The sequence below is a fragment of the Myotis brandtii genome, unplaced genomic scaffold (assembly GCF_000412655.1).
Source record: "Myotis brandtii unplaced genomic scaffold, ASM41265v1 scaffold421, whole genome shotgun sequence".
In the NCBI taxonomy this organism is placed as follows: domain Eukaryota; kingdom Metazoa; phylum Chordata; class Mammalia; order Chiroptera; family Vespertilionidae; genus Myotis; species Myotis brandtii.
In genome coordinates this window covers 2265676-2271531 of record NW_005366140.1, presented here as the reverse complement: position 1 = coordinate 2271531, position 5856 = coordinate 2265676, and positions in this window count along the sequence as shown.

The window sequence follows — 5856 nt, the reverse complement described above, 5'->3', positions numbered from 1 at the left end:
TCACAAGTATCTTGAGATGGAGCATGTTCACCATAAGCTTCCCGAAGTATATGATAACTTTCAGCAGCACTTTTCTTCAAAATAAAGTAATGAATTAAAATTTCCTGCAAATGCTCTTTTTTTGGCACAAAATTCGACATTTCTAAGTGTAAAAATATCTGTGATGTTAACACCTTCAGCAAATTTGACATATGAAGCTTGCTGTCATGCTGTCAATGCAACAAAATAGCACACATATCAGATCACATATATATCAACATATGTGTAACTCCATCTAAATCTGGTCAGAAGTTTTGAAGCTTGCTGTCAATGCAACAAAATAGCACACATATCAGATCACATATATATCAACATATGTGTAACTCCATCTATTGAAAAAAATCTGGTCAAGCCTGGCCAGTGTGGCTCAGTGGTTGAGCATTGACCAAGGAACCAGGAGGTCACAGTCAGGGCACATGCCCGGATTATGGGCTTGATCCCTAGTAGGGGCGTGCAGGAGGCAGCCAATCAATGATTTCCTCTCATCATTGATGTTTCTATCTCTCTCTCCCTCTCCCTTCCTCTCTCTGAAATCAATAAAAACATATTTTTAAAAAAGAGTCGGTCAAACCCAGGTTGCCCCAGCAAGGCAGAGCCCCCACATCATGAAAAATGAAAAAACGATTTAGAGAAAGATTTTATTTTTTTAAAACTGATTATTCACACACACACACAGATTATTCACATTTCTCAGAAATTTCGTTTTTTTCATCAAGACTAAATCATAGATAACATGAAGCTCTGCCCAGGGAAGACCTGGGGGAAGAGCCCAGCAGAGGCTGGAGACGGAATTGAGCTGCCTGGGCGAGTGCAACGATCCTGGCAAGAAGAAATATATTTCATTTCCTGACCCAGAACATAGAAGCTGAAGTTCCATAACATGACACTCACACCACGGGTCAGGCACCCTTAGTCCATCCTGATCACACCCCACTAAGTGGATTTCACGGCCCAACTTGGTGGTTAAGAGCTCAGACTTCAAGCATGAGTTTGAATGTCAATTTTGCAAATTACTAACTGTTATACTTTCATTATGTTGCTTAACTTCCCTGTGCTGTAGTTTTATGCTGTAGCTTTAAAGTGAGGACAATAAGAGTATCTACTCGTGAGGTTTGGTGCCAGATTTGCCTCCAGGAAGAGTGAACCGATTTATACTTGTAACTTTAATATATTCCTATTTCATACACTCTTTCTCTAAACCCACACTATTCATCTTTTTAATCTTTAATAAATTAATGAGTGGGGGGGAAAAAAGAGTAAATCATAGAAATGTTTCCTGGTTAGTAATTATAAATCTTATTTATCTTTAAATTTTTTAAATGTGGCTTTTCTTGTTACTTTTTAATCACACCATATTAAGTTTAAAGAGCCAGATTGTTCTGGAAGGCTTGTTATGAAAAGCTGCAGCCCCCTACAGCTCCCAGGAATTATGAAATCAAGAAAAACATCAACACAGCCCTGGTGTGCTCAGTTAGTTGGAGTATTGCCCTGTACACCAAAAGGTCGTGGGTTTGATCAGGGCACATACTCAGGTTGTCGTTTGATCTCCTCTCAGGGTGCATGAGCGGGGAGTGCGAACGATCGATGTTTCTCTCTCCCTCTCCCTTCCTCTCTCTCTAAAATCAATGGAAACATATCCTCGGGTGAGGATTTTTAAAAAATCAACACAATCATGGGAGAGATATGAACGCTGTTGTGGAGTCGTGGGCTCAAAGGTGTTAGGGAATGGGGAGGTGTGAATGAAGCCAAACACCTGGACAAGCCTCCCTCTTGTCCACTCCCGGCACCCATTTGTCCCTAGGTCCTATTCATTCAGACTGGATCAGCCCCTCTTCTCCCCTTTCAGTGTTCTGGCCTCTACCAGCCTCCTCCCTCCCTGCCCTGCCCTGGCTCACACACCCTGCATAGCTCCCTATTGCTCTCAGAACAAAATTAATCTGGTAGCATGAAGCCAGCTCTGATACCCTGCTCCGTCTCCCCACTCCCCTCCTCATCCCCATGCCCATGAGATGAGGAGGACCCTGGACTTAGAGCCTGGTGGAGCAGACTTTGAATTCCGACCTTGTTGTTCACTAGCTAAACCTGGGCAGCTCCGTCACTTTTTTTTCTTTTTTTTTAATCCTCACCTGAGGATATGTTCCCATTGATTTTTTTAAAAAAATATATTTTATTGATTTTTTATGGAGAGGAAGGGAGAGGGATAGAGAGTTAGAAACATCAATGAGAGAGAAAAACATGGATCATCTGCCTCCTTCACACTTCCCACTGGGGATGTGCCCGCAACCAAGGCACATGCCCTTGACCGGAATCGAACCCGGGACCCTTCAGTCTGCAGGCCGACGCCCTATCCACTGAGCCAAACCGGTCAGTGCCCCATTGATTTTTAGAGAGAGTGGAAGAGAGGGAAAGACAGAGAGAAACACTGATGTGAGAGAAACACAACCAAGATACGTGCCCCCGATGGGAATCGAACCTGGGACCCTTCAGTTCAGAGGCCTACGCTCTACCCACTGAGCCATACCCACGAGGGCAGCTCCGTCACTTTTACTTCAGTCCCTGTCCATGACAATAGGTGTGTGTGGCTCTGGCCAGTGGCTCAGTGGTTAGAGCATCGGCCCGTACACCAAAGGGTCGCGGGTTCAATTCTCGATCAAGGGCATGTACCTGGGTTGCAGGTTCAATCCCTGGTCCTGGTCAGGGTGCGTGCGGGAGGAAACCAATTGATGTGTCTCTCTCACATCGATGTCTCTCTCTCTCTCTCTCTCTCTCTCTCCTCTTCCCCCTTCCACTCTTTCTGAAAATCAATGGGGAAAAAATACCCTTGGGTGAGGATTAACAAACAAAGCAAAGGTGTGTGTTCTGGGTGCTGTAAAAGGCACAGCCCTGGATGGGAGGCATTACCAGGGTGGCTGCCGGCTCCGGGCCCCAAGCGCCGGTGGCTGGTGGAGACCCATGTTTGATGTAGGGAAAGAGGCACCCCGATTGGCCGTTAATGGGCAAAGTGAAACACTTGAGGTGTGCAAGGACGGCAGGGAGCCCACAGATTGCATCTATTGGGGAGAAGGGTCAACCCTAGAAAGCAAACAACAGTTCTGTGTCCTCAAGGGGCCTGGTCACACATTAACATCTAATCCCCAGCCCAGCCCACCAGGCCACCGCCATCTGCACGAAGGCGAGGGTGTTTGCTGAATTCTGTCCTTGCTCAAACATTTGTTTTCAAGACAAGCTAAATCCAGAGGCCCCAAGCCCTCTAATCAGGGTCAGAGCTCGCAGCTGGGGCAGAGGGGGAGAGGTGCACATACAGGGCTGCACGCAGCTGGATCTGAGGGCTTCTCTCCAAGCCTGAGGCTCGGGGCCAGGAGCCCTGCAGCAGGAGAGCATGCACTGCTCAGAGCATGAGCCATGGACTCAGACTCTGCAGCCTTCACCATAGGAAGAATGGAAGCACGGGTGCATGCTAGAACATGAGTGGACCCTGAAAGCATCCTCCTCAGTGAAAGAAGCCAGTCCCAGAAGGTCATATAGTATGTGATTCCATGTCTATGAAATGGCCAGAGCAGGCAAATCCATAGAGACAGAAAGTGGATTAGCGGGTGCCAGGGGTGGGAGGAGCGAGAATGGGGAGTGACTGCTCATGCAAATATGGTCTCCTTTTGGGGTGATGAAAATGTTTGGGAACTAGACAGGTGTGATGATTGCACATCATGAATGTATTAAATGACTGAACTGTATACTTTATTTTTTTCTGAATTGTACACTTTAATTGGTTAATTAAATCATGTGAATTTCACTTCAATAATAAAGAAAGAAAGAAAGAAAGAAAGAAAGAAAGAACCTAATTAAAAAAGAATCCCAGCCCTGGCCGGTGTTGTTCAGTTGGTTGAACATCATCCCATGCACCAAAAGGTCACCAGTTTGATTCCTGGTCAGGGCACATGCCCAGGCTGTGGGCTCGATCCCGTGTGGGCGTGCAGGAGGCAGCCAAGCTGATCAATGATTCTCTCTCATCATTGATGTTTCTCTCTCTCCCTCTCTCTTCCTCTCTGAAAGCAATAAAAATATCCTATATAATAATAAAAGGGTAATATGCAAATTGACCCTAACAGCAGAACGAGCGGGAACGACCGGTTGCTATGACGTGCGCTGACCACCAGGGGGCAGATGTTCAGCGCAGGAGCTGCCTCCTGGTGGTCAGTGCACATCCACAGGAGTAGTGCTGCTCAGACAGAAGCCGGCTCATGGCTGGCAAGGGAGCAGGCCTAAGCCTTTAGTTGAATATCCCCTGAGGGCTCCCAGGCTGCCAGAGGGATGTCTGACTGCCAGCTTAGGCCCGATTTCCAGCTTAGGCCCAATTCCCCTGGGGAGCGGGCCTAAGCCGGCAAGTGGACATCCCCTGAGAGGTCCCGGACTGTGAGAGGGCACGGGCCGGGCTGAGGGACCCGCCTCTCCCCCCAGTGCATGAATTTTCATGCGCCGGGCCTCTAGTTTTTTAAATAATAAAATTAAATCAATAAAAACATTTAAAAAATAAAAACATATTTTTTAAAATTAGACACAGAACTGCCATATGTTCCAGCAATACATTTCTGGGTTTATACTCAAAATAATTTAAAGCAAATATTGAAAAGATTTCTGCACACCTGTCTTCATAATGGCTTTATTCAGAATAGCCAAGAGGTGGAAGCTACCCAAGTGTCCACTGACAGATGAATGGATAAACAAAATGTGTATATTCATACAGTAGGATATTATTCAGCCTTAAAAAGGAAAGATATCCTGACACATTGATGAAACTTGAGAACATTATGTTAAGTATAATATGCCAGTCACGAAAGAACAAATACTGTATGATTCCACTTTTACGAGCTCCCTGGAAGAGTCACATGCATCAAGACAGAAAGTAGAATTGTGGGTGCCAGGGATGAGGGAGGAGGATGGGAAGTTAGTGTTTAATGGGGACAGAATTTCAGCTTGGAAGATGGAAAGTTCTGTGGCTGGATGGTTAGGATGGTTGCACAATAATGTGAATGTACTTAACGCCAATGAACTGTGCACTTCACATGATTAAAACGTGTGAAAACTAATAAAGGGGAACCTCATGTTAATGGAGCTGGGAGGCCAGAAGGGAGAGCCCTCAGGCACTATCACTCCATGTCAATTACAAACCCAAACAAGAAGAATTGTCAAGTAGGGACCACAACAAGAAGAGATTCCCCTTGTAAGTGGATACTGCTTTACTACTCCACTGGGAGGAAGGAAAATTTCCTCACTTAGCCAATGAGAAACATCACCACCTTGAACTCTCACTTACCTCCAATGGAATTATGTTTAAAATAACGTCACTCAACCGGCTATGTTGCTAAGTGGTTAGAGCGTCGGCCACCACACCAAAAGGTCACGGGATCGATTCCCGGAACAGGGCACATACCTGGGTTGCAGGTTTGATCCCTGGCCCCCGGGATCTCTTCATGTGCATTTCTTACTAAAGGGACCTACTTACCCAAAAGTAATTTAGAGCACCAATGGCCATTCTGGGTAACTTTCAATCTCCCCAAACTTACTTTTCTCAAAAACTAAATTGGACGGCAATGAGTCTAAAATTAGCAAAACTAAATGGGACACCTATTTTGATTGGTATCTTGAGGCTTCCAATGTTGTCAACACTGCTGATCAGTTGGTTGTCCAGAAAGTATTGTCAGGTAGTTAGTCCCTCCTGCTCTTATTTATTTTTAATCTTTATTGTTGAGAGTATTACAGATGTCTGTAATACCCTTGTCCCCTCCATTGCCCCCCTTCACCTGGTTCCTACTCCACCCC